We start from the raw sequence: 25,053 nt of genomic DNA, 5'->3' as shown, positions 1-25,053 counted from the left end.
ATTTCCTTCCATAAAAGCTGGTGGTTATTATGGTCTCTCATGTATTAAGTTTATTTTTTCATCCAGTAAGTGTAATCTTTTCCAATGGTTTTTATTGATCTCCCTGACATAGAAGTTAAGGACAGGTACAGTGTTCAGGCATTGCTAAAGTCTGCTCCAGATCTGCTGTTTCTTCCCCATTGTTGAGTCTGGCATAGGGAATAACCACAGGGCAGTGGAAGAAGTGACCAGGAGATAGATGGGGAGTCTCAATTCCCAGGGATACCCAAGTAATTTTGTTTTCCATTTTATCTAAAACCACTTTTATTGTCACTTCTGATTGGGACCATTTATTCAAATTTTCTTGTATTAAGAAAGATGAAATTGTGAAAATATACCTATTTTTTTCTGTGGTGAAGAGGTTAATTAAGTTTTTTTCTGTCATCTCTCAACCTTACAGGTTCTTCTCAGCTTGCTGCTCCTAAGTATTAGAACAGGCTTTTATAGGCATTTTTATGAGCTGAGCAAATTAGTTCTCAAGACCTTTTTGGTCTGCCTTTCATTTGAAATCTAACTTGTCCCATACTATTCATTCTTTGTTTTCCTTGCTTTTGATTTCTAAGCTCTTAATTCAGAAGCATCTTACCCTTACTAGGCACTATGTTTGGTTATTATAGGTTTTTCTTTGGGTTAGAATTTTGGGTTTGATTATTTGTGGTGGGTTTCATAGACTGATTTTAGTGGTTAATAACTAGTGTATCATGTACCATTTTCAGATAGACTTCATGCTCTTTACAAGGATCTTGTCTAATTAGCTCTGCTCAATTTAGTTTTAACAAGATTCCTTATTCTTATATATTTCCTTCGAAATCTTTGAATTTTAATAAATTATCATTAATATTTTGCTTGCTCACTTCTTTAAAGATAGCAGCAGCTGGAGTATTTCAGAGTATTGCTTCAATAACTTCATCTTGAACCACAGGTGCTGCGCCTTGCTCAGAACCACATGATTTTCTTTTCCCTTTGTGGTTTCTTTAATCATTTCTCTTAGAGGCAATCACCTTGGAAGCAATTTTAAGTTCTCTACCACCACCTCTCGTGACGATTACCAGTTTTTGTGGGGCTATTTTCTCAATATTGCCAGGAGATTGAGGCACAGCCATACACATGGTCCCACATGTGTTCGTAGAAGCAAGGTCAGAAAATGTTATCATGCATGTCCAAACAGCTGCCATCTTGCTTAACAGCTCAGATGCTGCCTTCCTGCACAGCTAATGCAAATTTTAAAGCCTGATAAAAGATATCTTTTCACCTTAAATTTATGGGGAATGTTCTTATTTTTAATGAGCTCTAGTTTACACCAGATTGTGGATCATCCCTTTAATTCTGCCATCACATTACTTGAGCAGAGACAAGTGCTGCTTTGAAGTGTCATTGTGCTGTGGAAAATCTGACATTCAGAGCTGAGAGCAAGATGTAGCACTAAGAGAGTGGAAGATGTAGGCTCCCAGACAAGGACGTTTCTCTGAATTTTAATACACACCTGTATTTATTCTTCTAGTCCCTCTGATTCAAACATCACAATGTCTGTTTTGCATCAGAGAAATTAAGACTTCTTTCATTTACAAGTTTCACAGGGAAAGTCAAAAGTAGGTCAGAAGAAAATTTAATGTTGTGGGGTTTTTTTCAGTAAAAAGGAGCGAAAGAAGCACCTTTTATGATCAATATGGTGCCATTCCCTTTTGTGTTAAAAGATAGGTGTTGCACTTTGCACAGCACTCTAAAATTCAAAACTTTGATTACTGGATGGAAAACCCGAGAGGTTACCAAGACATACATTATTTGGAACTTGCCTAAGGATGGAAATAAAGAAAAGAAAGTTGTTTTAAAGAAAGAATAAGAATAAACAGACATTTTGATCATGCTTGGGCAACAGTACCCTAATTCTCTATTTTATACTTACAAATGATGCAAAGACATAAAATTAAGGGATGAAAAGTGGCCTTCTGGTTGCACTAATAATTGACCTTACAAGAATAATAAAAAACCTACTGACATTGCAATGGAATAGTTCCTGCTGCATAAGAAAATTTATTTGTACGTTAATGCATTCTAAAGGGTACATTGTTAAAAAACAATTAAACCTAATTGTTGAAACTCAGGAGTCTGGCAAAGTGAGGGTTATAGTGTTAGTATGATTAATAGAGCCTTTTAATTAAAGAAATCCAAAGAACTGCATATCTTTGCGAAAGTTTTCAAGTAGAAAGGAAAAGGACAGGTATTCAGTAGTGTTTTCCTGGTGTGGTCATTTAAAACATTTTGGTGTGAGACAAAATGAAAAAGAGAGAATTTGCTAGCTGTATTATTGATCAGTGCATACCATTTTCTCATAGAACTCTCAATAAAAACTACCAAAATTTCAGCATAAGCTTGAGTATTCTGAAAGATATTAAAGAGAAGAAATCAGTATTTGCAGGAATTGAGATGATCTCTGCTTAGATGAGAATAGAATGAAGATCAGAATGATATCATAAGACCTTTCAGGCAGAGAAATACTTCTGAGTCCAATCATAAACCCAGTGCTACCAAGTTCACCACTGAACTGTGTCACTCACATCTGCATCCATTTTAAATACCTCCAGGAATGGAGACTCCACTCTCCTGGGCAGCCTGTTCATTGGATCAGTTCTACAATATTTTCCACGTTGAATTTTTTCCCTAATATCCATCCAAACATCCTCTGTTGCAGTTTGAAGCCATTTCCTCTCCTTTGATAGCTTGTCACCTAGGAGAAGAGCCCAATCCCCACCAGACTCTCCTTTCAGGGAGTTTTAGAGAGCAGTAAGGTCTCCTCTGAGCCTCCTTTTCTCCAGATCAAACACCCCCAGCTCCCTCAGCTGCTCCTCACAGACTTGTGCTCCAGACCCTTCCCCAGCTCTGTTCCCTTTTCTGGACATGATCCAGCACCTCAATGCCCATGGATCCATCCTGTGCAGATCCATCTGCAGGGCCTGCTGCCCTCCAGCTGATCAACATTGCCACCCAAACTGGTGTCCCCTGCAAAAAGACTGAGCGAGCACTGAACCATTGCTAAAGCCATTAATCAGCATATTCCCAAAACTGAGCCCTGGGGAACACCATGGCTGACTCATCCCAGGTGGATTCAACTCCATCTTCACACTGTGCTCAACCATCCAGCCAGGGAAGAATACACCCATCCAAGCCATGAGCTTTTCCATCCTGGCATTTCTGTTCACTGTTCTCTTGATATCTATATCATGCTCTTGTAAATAAATTGTAATATGACTCTAACTTGGACAGTAACTATGGCAATTTGCAGCTGCAGGATCACTCCACCCTCTTTTGTCTTGGAGTGAGCTTTTAAAGACAAAGTAAAAGCCATTGTCATGCCACGCTGTGCATCAGAAAACAGAGAACACAGAATCAACCTTCATTTATTCTGAGACTTTCTGTAGACAGCATGGAAAGGTCTACAGACCTGGTTTCTTTACTGGTATTAATTATTCCATGTAGGTCATTACCATTGATTAATCTAAACATGATATCTAATGGCACATATCATCAGTACTTAGGAGTCTAAATTTTATACTTAATGGCAGCAAGATCCAAATTTGGGAGACTTAATTCCAGGTTCTAATTCATAAATTTGGCAGTTGTCACTATGATTTGTGGCACTTGGTGATTCCAATTATGGAAACCTAATGCTCCCTTCTCCCTCTGGAAATCCATGCACGACTACCCCAGGCCTTCTCCCCTGTGTTTTGTGAGTAAAAACTGGAACTGCCTTCACAGGACTCTTTTATTGACTCAGAGAGCATTAGATTAATTCCTCCTTCTATTTTCTTAAATCCTTATCTGTGTTTGTGTAAATTATTTTGGGGAATATTAAATTATTGACATAAGGAGTGATGTGCATTAATATAGTTTACCTAATGACTGGAGTTAACTGCCATTAGGTAAAAACCCATTTACTTAATGGTGCCTTGTTTTTATTTTTTATTTTAGTATTGTTGTCTAGAAAATAGCTTTTTAAAAATTATTATCCTGAAGATCTTAACATCTGAAGAGACTGAAGTGCATAAGCATTGTGGGAAGAAACCTATTGGTAATTAATATACTTCATAGTTTTCCTTTTCAAGACACTTAGCCTAATGACTATAGAGATAAGGCAAAAAATGTCCTGCAATATTCCACTGTCTTGTGCATTGTGTTTTAGACTGTTTACCTGTGCATAGTGAGCTGTAGGCTGAGGTGCTATTGACTTCAAGAAAAACATACTTGGGATGATGTATATTTTCTAATGTTACCACTGTCTTTTATCAGTCTCATCTGCAGGAAATAGAACAAGGATTGTCTCAATCAAGCAAAGTGCCTGGCTCCCATATGGGAATCTCTGTACTAGTACTAGGGGCACATTTCTTAACTGTAAAATAAAATAAAATAAATGATGAGAAAAAAATTACCTGGCTACCACTCAGAATGTCATGGTTCCAAATATAGTACTGTCTTTCAGATAGACTTGTGTTCAACAAGCCTGTTCTTCATATTTACAGTAGTTCCATTTTAAAATAGAAAAGAAACCATTTGTAATGAGAAATCTTTTATGTATCACACATTTACAGTTATATTTGATGTATTTGACTAGTTTAGAGCATATTGAGAATGGCAAACATGTTATGCTATCATACCTTGTTCATTCTCAGAGATTTAGAAATAAATGTTTAAAAGAAAAATTGCTTGTGATCCCTAAGTAGGAAATGCTTCAGAAAGTTCTGTTCTTATGTTAGTATTTCATAGGCTTCAGTTCAGAGGTCTGTTTGTGTTGTGAACAGGAATGGAAGCAGAAATATTCATGGTACCTCAGTTGCTAAAGTTGGTTATTTTTCTGTCCTGGTGTTATTTTTCATCATATTCTTGTTAGATTTATAAATGTTTGATCCTGTTTGCTTTAAAAATGTATTTTGTGATATTTTCAGGAAGTGAGGTGACTGACTATGCCTGACATTAAAATTTGGGAAATATGAGTGACATTTTGACATTATCAGGAAATTATTTCTACAAGACCCCTGAATGAGAGGGTTAGTGGAAAAGATGCAAAATTAATTTCAGCTGTGAATATACTGATGAATGTTGTTTACAGGTTTACAAGCTTATCACAAGTACATGCAGAGATAACGTGGATTTAATATGAATTGTTGAAAGCAGGCATGACCTGGTGCACATTAATGTAAGCAGCAATTCAGGCTTTCTGCTTGTAGGAAAATATTGCATGAGGTGAGGACTGTATGCATCCATTTTGGAAACAAATATGAAAACTTGCTAAACTATGTTGCACCCAAGACACTGATAAAACTCCTCTAAAGATTATAATTCCATTTTGTGGATTTGTACCAAATGATATTCACTTTGTTTACTTTACCCATTTAAGATTTCTAAACAAGTCTGTTTTCATTTGCCCTCCAACTTAAGTTTCTGTTATGAATGTTTCAGCACAGGAGATATTAAAAAAATAAAACAACAGATTATTGAGGTGTTTGGTTCCTCTTTTCCTAAAAGACTTCTAATAGTGAGATTGTAGAAAACAATGAGTTAAGAATCCTGACTGTGACTAACTTTTATTAAAAACATCCATTCTGAGTGCATAAACGTGTTTATACGTAGTTTACCACAAATATAAATAAAGCTATATATGAAATACAGTTCACATTTTATTCTCAAGAAAAATAATAGATGTAAAAATGTGTATTTTATACCATATGTAAGAAATTAATTATTAATGTGACCTGAATATATAATATGTTAGTTTGATACAGCAGCAGATTATATTAGTCTTTTTGCTTAAAGTCTCATGCCATGAAAATGCAAGAAAGGTTTTCAAGATGTTTGTAGCCTAACTTTGACATGGGGAAGCCTGAGGCTGTCATTACCACATGTTCTGTCACTGCAGCAGAAGGGGATTTTGTAATCCAGGTTTTCAGGAATAAGTAAGGAATATATTTACTATTGACTTAAGGAGGTATGAGGAAATGTTGTGAAATATTACTTTGTGTACATTAGAAGAAAAGACTGTGCATTAATCTGTTCATTGTCAGAGGAGAGCAAGGATGGAAAGATGATCTGGAGGTCTGACATCCAAAGTAAAAATTATGGTCCAAAAAAACCTGCTCAGATGTTGAGACAAAATGTTTAGAGCTGTGTAAGCTTCCAGAGAAGCTCTCTTTTAAGTTTCTTTTAAGTCCTTGTCAGTTAATAAGTTAAATGCCATGTGGCAGGCTTAGAACTGACCCAGTCTGTTTCCCCAAAACTAAGTCAGAAACTACACAGCTTCATATCTGAATACCCATCCAGTCTGTAAAGTATGAGCATTTCTGGAACATGTCGGATGAAAGAAGTCTCTTATTAAAAAAAAGGTTATAAGATATTTATTTTAAATAATTTTTAAATTTTTGGTTTAAAACTACGTTAAAATGCTTTCACAGTAAAGCCACTGTAACACAGTCCTTATGTCAGTAGCTTAATTGTTAGGCTGCTTTCCTAAGCATTGGGACAACAAAGTTTGCGTTTATTTTTAATTAAAACTCTTGTCTCATTCTGAAAATGTGCTCTCTTCAGAGTAACAAGTTTTTCAAGATGGATGCTCTCCAAAATTAGGTAAAAAAACAGACTCTCAGGGCTCATATGCACTGAAGGAGACCAAGTGAAAGGGATGTGATTCTTTAGCTGATTGAATTTTTCATGTTCATCAGAGGTTCACCATTTCATTCTAGATCTCAAGTTTGCTTCTGTTTTCACCAGTTTAAAATGCCTAGAAGTTCATAAAGCAAGCCTTAGAGGCAAGTTTCTCTTCTTGGTTACTTACCATAATCAGCAGGTAAATAATGTCTCCCCCTGTCTTGTGAAGCATTTTGCATGCCCTAGGCTTCAGTGCCCTCATGTCACAGGGACAGTTGTCTTTATCTTACAAAGTTCAAAATATCTATATTCTGGGACAAAAGGAAAGAGATCCTCAAAAAGATCAATGCTCAGGATTACCACAGAGCTGCTCAGACTTTGAGGAAGGGTGGGATTGCCAGCCCCAAACAGCAGCACTGTGATTCTTCTGAGAGCTCTTTGACTCTTCCTCCTGAGGTGTCACCTCCTCACAGTGTCCACAGAATCAAAGAATGGATTGGAAGGGACCTTAAAGGTGATTTTGTTCCAACCCCCTTGTCATGCTCAGGGACACATTCCACTGTCCCAGGTTGTTCAGAGCCCCATCCAACCTTGAACACTTCCAGGGATGGGACAGCCACACCAACTCTGGGAAACCTGTGCCAGGGCCTCACCACCCTCACAGCAAGGATTTTTTTCTGAATTTTTTCCATAATGGGGTTCATGCAGCCAACACAATGAACTGAAGCAAGTACTTCCAGCTGTTTTCTCTGAATGTATGGAAGAGGAATGTAAGCTTCCTGAGTGTCCCTGGTAAATCTGCATCTCTTACACAGTGGCTGGATGCTTAACCCTAGGGTTTGGCTTTACACTGCTTTGCAGATACTTGAAATTTTGCCTGTTGCAGTGATCTGTGTAGAGCAATGATTACAGCTACAGATCTCCGAACCCCAGGGGGAGGTGTCCTGGCAACTGGGTTACTAAACCCCATTTACTACACTATTTTATGCTTTAGAGCCTGTATTTTCATTTCTCTGTGACCACATCTTGACTGTGTACAGAAATTATGTGTCCTAAATTTTTCGTGCAGTAGATGGAATCGTTTCCCTTTGATGAGTATTTAAAGAATACAGTTGTCCTAGATATGTCTTAAGTAGGAGACTGGTTCAGAGGAAATACAATGCAGCCACTGCCAATTTGAGAGATCCTAATGTCAAGCAAGAAGGAGTTAATGTGGACTTAAATATATCTGAAAGCAAACACACTTAATGATAATGACAAGTACTTATGCAAATGAACTGCTAATACTCATCCAGCCAGAGGTGATTAAGTCTTTTAGGCCAACTGGAGATTTCACCCAGCAGGGACTATGTGGTAAAAGACAAAGGTTTAAATAACTGGAGGGGTTATAGCTCTAGTGCTGCACTTAAGTCACATTTCTCTGAATTATCCTTCCTTTAATGCCTCTTCCCTTCCCCCAGGAAGGAGGTCACAACTTCAGCTACCTTGTAAATCTTTTAACCTACACATTTTAAGGCCTGTAAGAGCGCTGTAACCTATCCCAGAGTGATATGCTGGTATTAAATAGACTGGAATAATGAAGGGACCTAAGGGATTATCTAGTCTGATACTTAATTATGTAGACTAGGATCAAGGGAGAGCAATGAAGGAATTACATGTGTCTCTCACTCCTATGGTGTTCGTCCACAGAAAACAGTTATTGATACATTTCTTTTAAAAGCCTTGCAACACAGGCTGGAGTGAAATTTAGGTCTATGTAATATGGTGAAAAGGGTCTTCAAGCAAAATTAACTACCTTATCTGAAACAGAAAAAGAAAATTATTAGATACTGAAATTCTGCTGTAATAGTTCTTTTTTAAATTCCCAATACTTCATTTAGTGTATCAAGTTTATGTGGTGTTATCATATACTTAGATGCTGTTGAAAGCCCTTTGTTTTATATTTCATTAGTGAAAAAATCTGTTCTTCCCTGAAGAAGAAGGTACAAAGTCATTTGTAAATACAAAATAGAACATTTAGTAATTAAATGTTGTTCTAAGAAAAGAAGTTGGATATTTTTGCAGATATTTAAGGCAGAATTGGTTTGTAACAAGAATACATCCTCTTCATATGTATTTGTTTATACAAACACACATATATATATTTTAGTATAAATTATCCAGGTTCTGCTTGTCATTGAAGACTATTTTGCTAAATATATTTTCCAGTCAGGGAGAAGGTGAGTGCTTGGTACATGCACCTACTTTAAACCTTAACTCAGACTTATTATTAACTGGTTTGTGCTATTGTGACCAGTATTTCAGGAAAAAAATAGTTGTAAAAGCTTATGACTCAACAGCTTCAGGAAAAAGACAGTAGTTAACAGGTGTTATCAATCAGTCCTCAATCTGGTCTTCATAGCTGGGAGAAGAGGATCCAGCTGTCTGAGGTTTTCTGATTAAAAATTCCTCCTTAATAATCTCCCAGTCTTTTGCTTGTGCCCACACATGTTTTATACTTTTCAGTGGGTTTGGGGAAATGAATGGATTAGTAGTACCATGGGTCTGAGTCAGTAAGTTAATTAAAGGCTGCATGTGCAAAATGGAACAATGAATTATTTAGTGGATAACAAACATGATCTAAAATTCCATTTGCCCACATTTCAGGTCAATTTTTAGTTTCAGAATCCATATACCAAAACCTAACACTTTTGCATATTGCTAAAAGCAAATGTTTGCCAACAATATGCTTGCTAAAGTTTCAACTGGAAGTCTGTTGAGGGCTTTGTGACTGTAGATTTGAGATGTTTGCTTTTCTTCTTACTTCCTGTCCCCAGAGAAATTCCAGGCAGTGGTGAGAAGAGAATTGTTTGTCTGGATATCAGCACTAAACATAAAGCAGGTTATAGATTTGGACCCAAATTGCAATACCATGCCTTGTTTGGAGAATCTCTGCTCAGATTTTGCTATGACTTTGTAATGAACCATGTGAAACTGTGTAGATCAAAGCCCTGATTCAAATCAAGATCTGAGTTTCACAACACAAAATACATATACACTCACTCACACATCCTTCTGCTTGTGTTTCAAATGTCTTATTAAGGCAACTTGGTGGGGTTTTTTTCACTGCAGAACCCTACAGCAAAAATATTTCTCTTGATTTCACTGGGACTTTTGCAATGCCATGGTAAATCTGGACAGTGTTTTCCTATAAAAATGTTTAATTTCTGGCCATTTCGAAAGTACTCTGGGCTGGTTTTACTGTAACACATGCTTTTCTGCACCTTTATCATCATTCTTGGTATGAAAGACCTTGTAAATCTGCAAGACTGACTTTCAGCAGTGCATTTAATGTATGATGTCCTAATTAGAAACAACTCCTTGATGTTTCTTTTATTTAGAGCCAAAAGAGGCCACAGATCTATTGTTCACAATGACTGGCATCCATTTGGTGTAGGAGAGTAAAATATCTACTTTCTCAAACCAGTTTATGCAATGTAGTTTTTATTTTAATAACTGAAATCAGTTCTAGATCTCTATAAAGCACCTGACTGATGTAATCAGTTTTTAAACTAGCCATTTCTTAAAGAAATATCTTGAATTTTCAAAGACTAGGAAGACCATAATATCTTTTCTTCTTGCCCACAAAGTTTTCTAAGAATTGACATTCCAAATTTTGACAATAGTGGAATCTTCTTTCTTTCCCATATTTCCTCTCCCAAACTATTCTAGAAATGGATCATTTTTGCTGAAAGATATAATTCTCTAGATTTTGTTTTTTTAATTTTTATTATCATAGCTGTCATACTCTAAAAACAATTCAAAACCTTCCTAATAATGATAATTAGCCAGAAAAATCTTCATTCAAGATGAAGATTCAAAATGTTTCTTTAAATTTACTGAAACTTATTACAGAGACTAGATTCATAGATATTCATAGACAGTTCATAGATATGGAATATATGAATATCAAGCTTTATTTTTAATGATTTATATTTAACATTTTATTTTCCTGCCTCATTGTGCAGGAAAAAATGAGTATAGGCTGAGTGAAACTTTCATAAGGTGGTAGAGGTTTTTGTCAGCTTTTATTCCTCCAGAGGAAGTATCTGGGGGAAATGGATAATTACAATGCCAATTTTTATTATCAAAATAATGTGCAAAATTTATGACCTGATAAATCTGTCCTTGGATGGAGATTCTCATTTTGATAATCCCCCTAAAATGAGTAATAAAGCACCTCTGATAGTAATAAACCATTTTTCTTTGACATTTCATGATAAGTGTAACAACAAATAAAGGAGGAACTTCAAAGAGTGCTTACTTCAAAAGCTCTATAAAGTCCATTTGAATAAAATCCATGACTTTCATAAAAGTGGTGTTGAAAATGTCATGAATTAAATTAATGGTCTACATCTCCTTGCTTCATATTGTCTGTATTTTAATCATAATTTATTCTTCCGCACATCCTGCATGTTGTTGATTGAAGGAAATATTAAATCCAGCTGAGCTTTAAGCAATTTTAAAAGGAATGACTGAATATAATTATACTTGTTAATAATCCTGAATCTGCTTTTTTATTTGCTGCTGTCTGTCATATAACAGATCAGTAAGCTTTGCTTTTTATAACTATCATTAATCTTTCCAAAGATTCAAAAAATATCCATTCTATATTTTGTTAGCTTTCTTGCTATAGCTTAATTTAAATGTTCTTAGTGTACTAGAAAAGTGAATCACTCAGATTTGATCAACTTCTGAGAAAGAAACAAGTCAACTTTTCCTAATAAAACCAAATAAATTTTGATGTTCCAGTTGCAAAGAAAAGCTTATTTGAGAATAGGTTGAATTGATTCTGAAGCCAATCATTTTAGAGCAAAAGGCTTTTTGATAGTTATGAAAAACAATGACAATGTAGACCATGGTGTCCAGCTCATTATTGCTCTTTTACACCACATTTTATGTGTATCATGGGGCTTTTTTTGGTAGCGTCTGTTACATTCAGAGGAAAATCAAGATACAGATAATCCTGAGTTGAAAGGGAACCACATGGATCATCAAAGTCCAATTCCTGGCCCTGTACAGGACACTCCAAGAATCCCACCATGTGCTTGATGGTGTTTTCCAAATACTTCTTGAGCTCTGTCAGGTTTGGTGCTGTGACCACTTTCCTGGGGAGCCTGTTCGTGTCCCAAATCACCCTCTGGGGGAAGAACCATTTAATAACATCCAGCCATAACCTCCCCTGACACAGCTTCAGGTTGTTCCCTCAGGTCCTGTCACTGATCACAGAGAGAAGTGCCTGCCTCTCCTCTTCCCCTCCTGATGGTGTTGAAGACCAAAATGAGATCTCCCCTCAGTCCCTTCTTCTCCAGGGTGGAAAGGCCAAGTGACCTCAGCCATGCCTCTTCACCCTCTTTGTAGCCCTCCCTTGGATATTCTCTGACAGCTCTGTATCTTTCTTGTACTGTGGCACCCAATACTGCATTTCTTCAGCTTTTACCTCTTTCTGTACTCTTCCACTGTGGAGGGGTTTCTTTTTTGTTAGATTGAGTGTAGGGTGACATAGACCAATGGCTTGGTATGAGTCACAGCCACCCATGTAAGGTTCATTATTGCAGATATACAATTACCATGGGTTTGCCTTTCCTCCCAGACTATGAATGTTATGGTTTGTGTTGTGGTCCCTCATGCACTACATGGCAGGAAATGCAATATTGACAGTCATAGAAACAGATTTACGGTGAGTTATGCTGCACTATAGCATTATGCACAGTACAAGTTGCAGAATTTGCCCTAAGAAGCAGCCAGCATTAGTGATCTGCTGCTCACATTGGCCAGGTGCTGAATTCTCTAAGGATAGTTGAAAAATTAATCCAGAGGACAGATTACTCTGTTGTGACTCCAGCAAAGACAAGGCTTTTTCTGATTTCTTTATTCAGTTCTGGCTGGCATGAGCTTTCCATTAAGAGACCATTGGTTCTTCTGGGCCTTGTCTGTATCAAACTTTGTGCTACCCTTCCTGTCCTTTCTCTAAATACTGTTAAGTCTCTCAAGCAAAGAATCTTACATGAGCTGTATAAATCTGCCAGAATGCAGACTTATCTATCCATTTATCTATCCATCTCTATCCATGTCCAGGATCTATTAATTTGCAATGTTAGTCTCATGTAACAGAAGTAGAATCATTTCAAAGAAATATGTGTTCTGGAACACAGTGTGTTCATATATATACCAGTGTGGTCAAAAATGTATCTTAAAAACTTGCATTTCTGTAAGAAAAGCATCTGAGCAGCAGGTAGACCACCAGTGAATAGGAAGAATAGTGGAGGTGTTGGTGTCCTGAGGAAAAAAGGGGATCAAGAGTGCCCTGCCAGGGAGAATGCCCTTTCCTTGGAATCCTTGATCTATTATGTGCTGGAAAATGTCACCACACATTATGACTATCAGAGAACCACTTTTCTCCCAGTCAGGTTCCTCCAGCATTTTCACTGATCATTATATTTTCTCTGCCTTTCTCTAAGAGTAACAGCTAGAGCTAGGATGAAGCCTGGAGGCCCCAGCAAACTCCACTGGGATGTAGGCAGGACAAGCAGGGAGGTGCTGCAATTCCCTCAAGCTCTTGGCTGAAGTGAGTGAACCTCCAAGGCTGACTCCCTGCATCACCAGGATCACTGTTTGCTGCTGCTAATGGAAAGTAGATTTGCTGAATGTATGTTCTTGAATGTTTTGTTCTCATGAATGGTGCTACATGACTTTCTGGAGCTGGAGTATCAATGGCTGTGTGATCTGTAGGGGGATTTATGAGAGATCTGCATAACATTTCATTAACATTTCCTTTCTTTTTGCTATTATTTGTTTGTTGCTTCCTGGAGGGGTTCTGTGTGTGTGTGTAGGATGCATTCCTATGCTTATCATTACTTTTTACAATCTCCTTCTCAATCTGACCTGTTTCTCATATATATTTTTTTATTTCATGTCATCTTTGGCAATGATGGTGTTTTCCTTTGTCAAACCTTCATTTTATCTGAAGTGATAAAAGTGGAAACAAAACCTCAATTGCATAAGAATGCTAGGGCACACTGCATCAAGACTAATACTGTGTTATTTTTCAGAAGCAGATAAATTTTCTCTCTAAAACTGACCTTGCAATTTGTCCACTGGGGAGCTAGATAATACAAATACACCCTTTGAGATTATAATTATTGCTGTAGTAATGTTGGACAGATATTTATCTGATTCTTTTCTGAGAAGGAGTTGATATTTTAATATAGTATTCCCAGGCTGTATTTCTGTTAACAATACTAACAAATGTCTGCAAAAGTCATATTGAGCCACAGAATTTCCCTTAAGAAACCTCAGCCACATGAATATGGTAACTGAAGCCTTGTGCAGTTCAGCTACAGAGCAATGATACACCAGTGCCTGAATGTTTCTTTGAGATCACATTAGTTTCCTCTTGGGACAGCTGGAAAAGGTCAAGATGCATAAAGTAAAAGAGGGAATAACAAGGAAACTGATCCTGTATGTCATCAAATAACCTTTCCTATTCTTAAGTGACTCCTTCAAATTAACATGGTCAGACATGAACCTAAACATACCCGTGGTTTGCTGGTGGGACTGACAATCCTTGGAAGGTTTGTAGCACTACAGGTACCCTTTTTGTCTGTGAATTCACTTACCACTAAGGACTGCTTTGTCTGCCACTGGAACAGCCTGTCAGCCTTTGTGTTTAGCCTAAACTGTACTCCAGATATATTCTGGAAGAGATGCAGGGGGGAGGAATATAGTGAAGAATGGTGTTTTGCAGCATAGGTACATAAACAATAAGGAAATTTCTAGTTTCTGGGGCAATTCTTCAAGAATGTCAACCAATATTTCTCACAAAACCTTAGAAACATGATAAACTAAAGAGAACCCATCAGTTTAGATAATATCAATGTCATAAAGCTCTACATACCATCATTTTCAGCCTTTTTCTTTTTATTTTTTAAGATGATATCTCATTTACGATTTCTCCTTTCATTATTGTAAAATTATTTCTCTCAACAAATTTCATTTTTTTATATTTTGCACAAAGTACAAGGGTGTAAACATGAAACTTACTTTTAAATGAAAAAGGGCTGTACAGATAATTCACAAGGTATTTTTGTGGAGTTTATTTTGCATTTCTATTTGCACGATGTAGGTGCAAGAAATATTTATGGGAAAACTAAGATATTTTGCAGAGTCAAGTGTTTCAAGTTAAAGATGTCACCAGTTGTAAGCTTTTTATCCTACTTCATATTATTCTGCCACCATCATTTTGTATTCAATGGTCCTTTAAATAATCACTTGAGGAAACACTGAAATCAGCTAATGAACAGTGTGCTTTAAAGTGCCAACCTTGAGTTTTAATAGGTATCTTTGTCATATAAGTCAGATTTTTTGTACCATACACTGACTCTATAAAACAGAAGGGAATTATGAAATAGCAGTTTTATTGTCATATTTCATTGTTTAAAATTAAATTTATTTTAGGTGACTGGTATTGTGTTTTCATGTGTACAACTCTATGTATTTGCTTTTTGTGGGCTCTGAGTGTAAAGAATATGAGAGGAAATGTGTATTCTTTCATTTACAATTTAGAGGGGGACATGTGCCAAGAAAACAAAGAAGGGGAGCAGAATGATGTGTAAAACCAAGGAATCAAAAAAAGAGAAATCTGCTATTGTAAGGATGAGTGTTGAACTCCTAAATGTCATAGACTGACTTGTCATATTTAAATTAAAATAAAAAATTTAACTCTTCTTTTCTCATGTAACTGAAAAGTTGTGAGCAGAAATCCCAGCCTGAATTGATGCAAATTTTGTGCAATTCTCCAGAACCAAGAAGTTCTTGGATTCAAGTATTTACAATTATATTTTAATGCCAGATTAATATTTTATATTGAGCCATGTCTGCAAAACATGCAGCAGGGGTGAAATATATTGCTGCCAGACAGTGGTAGTTCATTCCCCACCACAGATCTTAAAATATTAAGAATAGTTAAAAAATGTTAACCATCATCAGTACAAACCTCGTACTTATGATTAAATGTCTAAGTACAGGAGTTAGAACTTCCCTTTTTGTCACTATTATCCTAATTTTTGTGAGAATTGGTAAAAAATAAGGCTTTATTAGATTATCAGCTAAAATAGCTCCTTTTGCAAAATCCAAAATGCATTATTTGTTTCTTTGTGGTTGTTTTTGGTTTTTTTTTTCCTTTTTAATTAATTCCAAAGCAGCAATCTGTACAAGTAAAAGCCTGGCCCCAATGACACTGACAATGTGATTGTGTTTTCAGCTGTCATTTTTGTGTTTTAGCCCCAGTGTAAGTCACTATGACTGTGTGATATTACTGAATAAAGAGAAGTACCAAACCCCTGATGCCAGTGCTGAGCACTGCCAAGGACTAAGCCTCTGTTAAAGTGCACACTTCCCTTAACAAAAGACTTGTATATCTTATATTTTTATTTTCATATTTATTATCTATAATAAAAAAACTATTCTGTGCTACCCAGGAAGAAAGTAGGCCCAAAGAAGAGTGTAAAACACAAAGCAAGGACCATTTGAGATTTCTTTTGCTTTGCAATAGTCACTGTATTGTTTCTCATTTACCAGACCTTACATTCCCTTTTGACTATTTCATATTTTTCAGTGTTGTGTGTAGCTAAATCTTGAGCACATTTATTCAGCTTTAATTCAGTTCTGCACAACCCCAGGCAGACCCAACCCCAGGCAAACCCTGAGCATGGCAGATGTGGAACAGAGCAAGTTCTTTGTTACCATTTAAGTAGATTTTTACCATGCAGAGTCAGGCATCAATCTTAGGTCCACAAAATTGTGGTCTGGTGGTATCTTATTCTTCCTACATCCGGGTATTATGTTCCTAACCACAGGATTGAAATTGTACTTCTAGAAGATATAAAGAAATTTAAAGTCTTTGATAATCTATACTTACTGAGATCTAATTGCTAATCAGCATATCCAGTATTCCCTCAGATATGCTTTTATTTTCTTTACAAATGAGGTCATGTTTAGTGCTGCTTGCACCCACTGAGATGTGATCCATAAGTTCTCATGGGTGAAAGGAGGGAACAGGGTTTTAGATCTCAGGAGGGGCTGGCTGGCCATAATAGCAGGACTCAGTATAAGTGGCCTAACACAGCCAGGTGAATGGAATTGTGCACCCCTTTGAGCTGACTCTTCATCATCATAAAATGAAAGCACATATTTTCAAATCCACTGGCCTGTGGCATCCCCAGAACAGCTATAGTTTTTACTACTCCCCTTTTTCTACATCTTATTTGGTACAAATTTCTCCTCCAAAACTGTGCTCTGCTTCCCTGCTTGAAATACAATGGATCTGCTTTCTTTTACAAATGACATAACTAATCAGCTTCTGAGGGGAAAAAATTGAGACAGCTAACACATATTCATTACCAGGAGTGTTGTGCAGCCTGCATTTTCTCCTCACAAGATTGATTAATTAAATATTTATGAAAGAGAAACACCTGGCATACTTCCATAAACAAATAGGTCTCCTGTGGGTTTGCAACAGCTGAGGAGAGTTTGGAGGGACCACAGGGATCTCAGGGTAAAGACTTCCTCACAGCTTGAGTTCTTACACATTGCTGTTTCTCATAAATATGCACCAACACACAAATAATTTCTATTTTGAAGGCAGAAAGTGCAATATCAACAGATGAAATCTAAAAGACAGCCAAAGAGAAAGGTAAAGACTAAGCAGAACAGAAGTACTGTAAGTGGGGAAAATGGCTCGGTTTTGGCTGTCTAAGTAGGGTCTAAGGAGGCTCAGACAACTGGGCCCCTTTTTCAGGTATTTATCTAGGGCTGGTAGTTAAATACTGAAAGCCTTAGACTGAAGAGATCTGTTGAAATCTAAGGGCAAGGGTTAAGAAATTATGCAAGACACCTAAAAGTGGGAAATTCATTCTGTTCACTATTTCAGCTGCTCTTCCAGATGGATCTGCTTTATAGATACTTCCCAGACTCTTCATCTTCAGTGGAATGTTTTCACTGGTATGTCACTGCTTTAAAAATAAAAATAATTGTGCCACTGACTTCAGCTACAATTTAGCTGGCATGATTGCTTTTATCGACCACTGCTTTAGTGTGGCCAGTTTCCTACAAGTGATTGTTTTAGTTCTTGGGAGTGGAAGTAATGTAGCTGTTAGTGTCAAATTCTTGTGCTGTATGTTCTACATGTGCTTACATGCCATGTGCTTGCTGTGTGTTGTATTATGATTCATCATACTCCAGCTATGATTTTTTTGGGGAGGAAACCAAAACTGGCCAGCTGCACCGAAACTTAGAAGTTTAAGGTTCAGACTGTATGGGAAATTATTAAGCTATTTAAACTATTTTTGTGTATGAAGCCAAAGTCTAAAATGGCTTATTGTGATGAAAATTTCTGATATTGGTCAAATACTAATTTCTCAGTCTCAAAAACAATTAAAATATATAGGTTCACAAAATTTTAAAATTCAGTTTATAAGAAACATAAATATTTTAACATGGTTTTGTTCTTTGCCACAGCTGAACAAATGTTGGAATAAATTTAATTTTAAAATTCTGAAACAGAAAAGATTATTTATAAAAAAAGGGTGTTTTTGAAAGTTCAGATTTTGTTAATCACTGAAATAATACAGATGAAATTTGGGAAATTTGAATGTGTTTTTATTTGGTTTGAAAGGGGGGGTAGAGATGCTGTTGTTTGTTTTGCTTTGGTTGATAGATTTTCCAACTGTCAGTATATTGTGTTTGATTGGAGTATTTCCAAGATGTGAATTGTTTTAAGGATTAAGACTGAGAGGATCATAAGCCTGTCAGTCTATTTAGGCAGAGAAAAAGTGAAGGTTTTTTGATGAAGTTCTGCAAACACAACTGTTTTGTAGTGATAAAGTCCAGTGATGTGTATAATAATGTGGAGATAAAGCAGGAATTGTGTTTAGTGTTAAGAGTAGGTGGTACTTTGTCTTCTAGATAACCTCCATGAGGTGAAATGGTTTTATTGCTAATCCTATGATATTTGGTCAAAAAGGTAATGAAATGAATATGAGCTTTTTCATGAGCTGCAATTTATCAGAGCTGAGGTTTTACATGCTTTTAATTGTGTTGTGCATGCTTCCACTATGAATTTTTGGGGAAGGTTTACTAATGCAGAATGCAGAATCACCTTTTACATACCACCACTTTTTGCCAGGGTAATCTCTTTTTAAACTAGTTTCACATATTTTTTCCAGAAATAATAAGCATTAATATGGAATATATATCAATGTCATACATTTTAAAAGGGTGGTTTCCAAAACCTATTTAATCTAGAGCAAACTCCTTATGCACCTGCAGTTTTCTTTGTTTTCCCTAGGCATCCATATTTACAGTCTAAAGCATTCTAGGGTTAAAATGCTCCTTTAAGAAATATATTGAGCCTGCATTCTGTAAAAATCTAAAATCACTCTTTGAAATTCATGTGCATGCTGGATGTCTGAGGATTGGGCAATTCCATCTCTAACCATCAAAAATGCATTGCAATTGTATATGGTGAAGGTCTTAAATGTCCTGACTGGAAAGAATATTAATCTGAGTGGTAACAGATAGATCTTGATTTAATGAAATGTCTTTATTTCCTGCTAACAGAAAATGATCACAGGATTGTTTAAAAAGGATGAACCGTTGAAATCACCTTGTTAGACATAAATACTTAATAACACTCACTATAATGAGATAAAAAGTGATGGTAGTGAGGTCAAGTGTGAGAAGGAGAGAGTTCAAAGACAGTGTAGACCCTTCAACATAATGTAACCTAGTTTTAAAGTGGAGAGAGGAAATGCATTGCTTGATGAGAAGAAAAGCCTTGTGTAAGCTTGATAAATATTAAGGGTTTGTGTGTAATGAGAAATGGAATCTGATGAATGAAATGTCATGGTAAAATCATTTTAATCAATAATGGAATGTGATATTATTCAGACCATAGTAATATGTCTTCTGCTTTTTATTCTTTCCTGGTGGTATGCTTTCCTTCTATTTTTGAAAAATAATTTTGGTGTTTTGGGGTTTTTTCTTAGCTTGAGATTGGTTATGCTAATGTAGTCTACTTCTGCAGCAAAAATATTGCATGTATAATGTCACAATTCTATACATAAGCCTAGGAAAACAGAGATAGTATGTGAAATAACAGCATTTTCTAGGAAGATTTATGTATTCAAAATTAATTTACTTTTTTCCCTGCTCCCCAAATGATACTTTTAAATATGAAATTCTGACTGGATTACAGTAGATGTCATGTTTGTAGTGGGTGCTTTTTCAGACTCTTTGGTAATGTAATAATAACCCCAGTGTAACTGTGGATAAATTATGCACTATTGCATGCTAGTTGCCATTTACTTTGTTTCAGTGTTTATTTTAGCATAATAAAATGAGATCTTTATTTTTTCTTTATTGAGATCTTGTGGTACAGCAGTAACAACGATGACTTTATAATGGCTTGTGATGATAGTGCTTTGTCAGCCTTATGGACTATGTGATTTGAAAATGCTGGAGTTCATTTTGAGCATTAAGCAGATAATCTGTCAGGTTACCTTCATGACCTCATGGAGAAAGTATGTGGAAAGCTTCACTGCAGCTCAAGGTTTGTCTCTTGCAAGAGCAACTCTAAGATCTCCTAAGATCTCCAAATTTTGGTTACAAGAGCAACTTAATTTGTGAGCCTCAGCTCAGGATTTGGAGCCTGCAGCAGACACAAATCCACAAATCTGCATTTCACATCCCTTTTTAAATGTTTATGAACTTTCTAAGTGATAAGCAAAAGCATCCAACCAGGAACAACTGTGGAATGAATGTACATGTTGGAAAAGATATTGTTGCTTCATATGGGAAACTTGATATGCCTTTAGAGCACCTTGGATGTTGATTTTAGAAAAATAGATTGAGAAAAATATTTTTGAGGGCCATGACCTGGTGACAATAGTCACATTTCTACTGCAATCACACTGGGAGAAGTAATACAAAAAACTACTAAAGCAGGACAGGGAAAAATGTATCCATATGTTACTATGTCATGTGTTTGGTTTTTTAAAATTTATCTTCCTATATTTTTTCAATGATTTTTTTAAATTTTGAAAAAGTAGGATTAAAAATCTTTCATTGTGGAATTTCATCAAAGCAAATCATCTAATAAACGGAATCTTACACATGATTATCTCTTTTTTGTTAATTTGATTGATAGCAACCTACTATTTGGCAATGCTTGAAATTATCTTTTTCCTTTACTCTATCAGCAATGTGGCCTGAGTATACTCGATATATTAATAACAAATGATTATTTGTGTTTGGATCAATTTGACTTAATGTCATTCATACCATTAACATTTTGTAGAAACAATATTGATAAAAGTCATTGATCCCTCTTGCAGAAACCATTGTATCAGTTGTGCTGAAGACTTGCAAATGTTTGATCCTGTGTTAGCCACAAAAAATGTTTGATGTTGTCTATAGGCTCAACACAGCCAAGCCAAGTAATCATTGATTGACAGTGGAGGGGCAAAACCCAAAGACAGGAATTAATTTGGAAACATTGGGCAGGTCCACTGATCCACTCAGGCACCTCCATTCTACACCAATTTTGCTGTAGAGGGCACAAAAAAAGTGTTAACCAGGCTGTTTTGGTAACTATATTTTTATCTTTGTACAAATACTTTTCTCTCCCTGGGATTTTGGAAACAGCAGCACAGGAGACACCATTTCCCTCCCTGTGCTCTGCCATTTCCAGCCCAAATTAACTGTTTCAGTGCTAGGAAGATAGAGATATCTTCCTTTCTTGAGTCTGGAGAAAGGGAGCATCCCTTCCCCTGGCTGCCTCCCCACGTGCCACCTAGGCAGGCTTGAAACAGTTCCATTTGCAAATAAACTTTTTTTTTTTTTTTTTTTTTTTTTTTTTTTTTTTTAATGATTTCTGAATTTAAAAAAAAATAATTATGTGGACACAAAAACCCAAAATAAAATCCCATTTTCAGAGGCATACAATGCTGTGCTATGCCTCAGAAGGAACAAGAGTATTGTTAGGTGGCTAACATGGGAATTGCACTGTCCATGCTGCTTCAAACTGGGATGTTATCCATTCCTTCAGGGAATATCCACTGAAAATTTGCCTTGTATTTTCTGACTTTGGACAAAGTCTTCAGGATATTTATAGCTGCATTAAAACTCCTGTTAAGAGAATGCAGTGGATTTTTTGTGGGTTTTTTTTTTTTTTGTTTTTTGGGGTCTTTTTTAAGGTTATAGGTTAAAAACCAGGTAACTGGGCGATTCCTATCACAAAGAAGGTAGAACAAAAAAGATTAATAGAAGATTCCTCATGCTATTTTGCAATAGGAGTATTTAAAAATAAATGAGCTCTGCTGAGAGTCTCAGTACTCCCCAAACTCAGTTATTGATGATCCTTAAGTCAAACAGAGCCCACATTGCCATGACAGAACAATTCCAACAGCTCAATGCTGGCAATAATTTTCTGCTTTCTTGTAGGAAGGCAGGAGAGAAAGAAATTAAATAAACTTTTGTTGTTAGGAGGCAAGTAAGATTTTTTTTTTTTCATGCTCTTTTATTTCTATTAAATGAAAGGTCATCTGTGATGTTCTAGAAGGATAAAAGTCAAACTTTAAAATGTAATGGTCAAATTGGAAAATCATTTTCATAATATGCTTGGTTTTACTGTTGCAGCTGTGGCAGTTCTAGGCAGCACTGCAAATAAAGGAATAATAACAAACTAAGATTTTTTAAAGTTAATCTATGTGGAAGCTAGAAAGTAGTTGAGAGGAGTGGTAGTAAAGTATAAACAGGTTCTAAGTAGTTTGTATAACCAATGAGGATTTTTTTTTTTTTCTTTATTCAGAATGTTGCTTGTTTTGTTCAAGGCGTGTCAGCCCCTCATCTTTTCTGTTGTAATTAAACATTTGTAGCCTTACAAAAAAAAGAGAATGGAAAAATGCATGGAAATCGGGTTCATTTTTTTTCTTTTTTTTTTTTTTTTTTTTTAAGTACAAGCTAAGTTAGTGTGCTATTGGGACTTCTCAAGGAAATTTGTAGCATATCTAACACTAAATATCAAAACTACATTGAGCAATGTGTCCAGAAGTCTAATGTGTGTTTAACTGATTTTAGTTAACAAGGAGTATGAAATGACACACTATACAAAGGACCTTGTGGTTACTATATAAAGAATATGAAAAAACTCTGCAGATTCATTATGTGACTTGCCATCTGCTATCAAAAGACTGCTGAGTTCTTAGGAGATCTTACAGAGTGCAATAATTGTTAACCAAGGCTATTAGAAATAATTTTGAGATAAGAACTCTAGCCATTAATCCCTGTAGGAGCTATATTAGTTTTAAAAAACTGGTCTGCATATAGGAACTTTTTGATTAATTTATCAGAAACACCTTTCAGGATTTGATATTGAAAATTAACCTGACCGTTCATGACTTTTTTAGTAAAACTTGAACAAAGCTGTTATCTAAATTTCAAGCATATATCTGAGTGTGGGGAAATCTACTGTGTGTAGAGTCTTGCTGTTAAAAGTGGATGCTGTAAGGAAAATTAGAGCTGAACTCTGTGACCAGAAGCTTTTTTGACTTTAAGAATATTTTGAGAGTATCCCCAAGAGTTAACATCCATTCAAGGAAGCCAATTTGGATTAGTCCTGGGAGGAGATTCTCATTTTCCCTGTTGATGCCATTTATATCTTGCAAATACCTTTTTGCAGCTGCTTCAGCTTTTAAGGAGCAGCATGGAGACAGAAAACCTTGAAACAATTCCCTTTTTGAGACAGATGTTGAGATAGAGAAATGACTTGAGAAATGAGAACGTGCTTGAAGTTGTGAGGATTAACTGAAGCTGGATGATATATTTGGACAAAGTGAACATTTTTCATGAATAGCAACTTCTGTGTGAAAGTCGAGGGGTTTTTTCTGGCTTAGTTCTTCCAAACATAAAAATATTATGTAATGTGGGGTGATAGCAGCAGCTGTTTGTACTCCTGAAAAACCTGCAGCTGGTTTCACAGGATGTGCCAGAGCAGCCCCTCACCTGGCCACTTAATCAATGTTCTTGGTGGCAATATAATAATAAGAGAGCCCAGTTCAGTTTCTTTCATTTTCCAGTACATTCATGTTGAGATTAAAATATTGAAGATGGGCCAACAAGTGTCAGTGTCTAAGGTACTAAAAGCAGTGCTAAAGCATGATGGATATCTAGTAACACATTATTGCTCTCTATTATATGCTCTTGCCTAGATGAGTGATTTGTTCTTGGCTTCCAAATAAATAATGCAGAGCATCCAAAGAGGCCATCTCACAGTTCCTGAATCCTACTTGAAACTGTGATGAACACAGATATTACTAGTTGTTGTTGTTCTTTTTTAAGTAACAAAAAATAGGGCAGTCATAGAATTTTAGTGCCTCTTTTTGATGTAACTGGAACAGTTTGGGAAATATAAATTAGTTCCATTAAGTTCCTTTCCACGGATAGTAAAGAGAGCAATGCTAAATATGACATTTTTCAGATTTAAACTTGTTATATATTTCAAATGTAAAAATACCTCCTCTCAAAACTTACTATTTTAAAATATGAACAGTAAAAACCTTGTTTTGAACAGAACCATAGTTTTTCCTGATGTGACTACAAAAATTCAGTTATTTGCTCTGTTCTGTATTACATGTTTTTACTCTTGTATTCCTGGACATTTTCTGATTTATACACAGTTAACATTGGTGATATGTGAGAAACAAGGTTTACTGTTTTGTTCTCCTGCTGACAAACTGATGATATATGCTAATGCCTTACTTCGAGACAGCTTTTTGATTAAGAAGTGGAATTAGCAGATAAATTAGGCTGCTAATTCAAAGACTAGCCAGACTCGTCAGATAAAATCAAGTTGCTCCATTTCTTTGTCTCGCCTGTTCTTTGATATTTGTTTACAGATGGGCAAGTAAATTACCATACCATAGTTTAAAGAAAGAATACAACCCCCCCCAGAATTACTATGCATTATGCACATGCACTTCCCTCCCCCCTCTTCTTCCCCCCACAAAAAAAATTCCAGAGTGTTTTGGCCAGCTATGTTTCTGCTCAGAATGTGTTTTTGGTTTTGAAGGGGGTTTCAAGGCACAGCAGGGAAACTTAGCTTAAGGAACAGCAAAACTATATCACTCAATAATTTACAGAGAAGATTTTTGATGCTAAGAAATTTTAAACATTTTTTTCTTCACTTTTGGCATGTCCCTTTTAGAAAGGCCAAGTTTTTAATGTCATCATTTAGTCTCTCAATGATTCTCCAAATTACCCTTCAGAGGCTGGAAAAGAGATCCA

At 36.0% G+C, this 25,053-nt stretch overlaps 1 long non-coding RNA gene across 1 annotated transcript in view; it reads left to right on the top strand.

The window, feature by feature from the left end:
- The first annotated feature begins 17,293 nt into the window (after window positions 1-17,293).
- Window positions 17,294-25,053, top strand: part of LOC306810375 — a 31,241-nt gene continuing 23,481 nt past the window's right edge. Inside the window, exons 1-2 of the long non-coding RNA XR_013776450.1 lie at window positions 17,294-17,404; window positions 17,642-17,712. This is a non-coding gene — a long non-coding RNA (uncharacterized lncRNA). The remainder of the gene's footprint in view (window positions 17,405-17,641; window positions 17,713-25,053) is intronic.

The sequence above is a fragment of the Erithacus rubecula genome (assembly GCF_903797595.1).
Source record: "Erithacus rubecula genome assembly, chromosome: 1".
Lineage (NCBI taxonomy): Eukaryota > Metazoa > Chordata > Aves > Passeriformes > Muscicapidae > Erithacus > Erithacus rubecula.
This window is presented reverse-complemented; position numbering and strand designations above follow the sequence as displayed.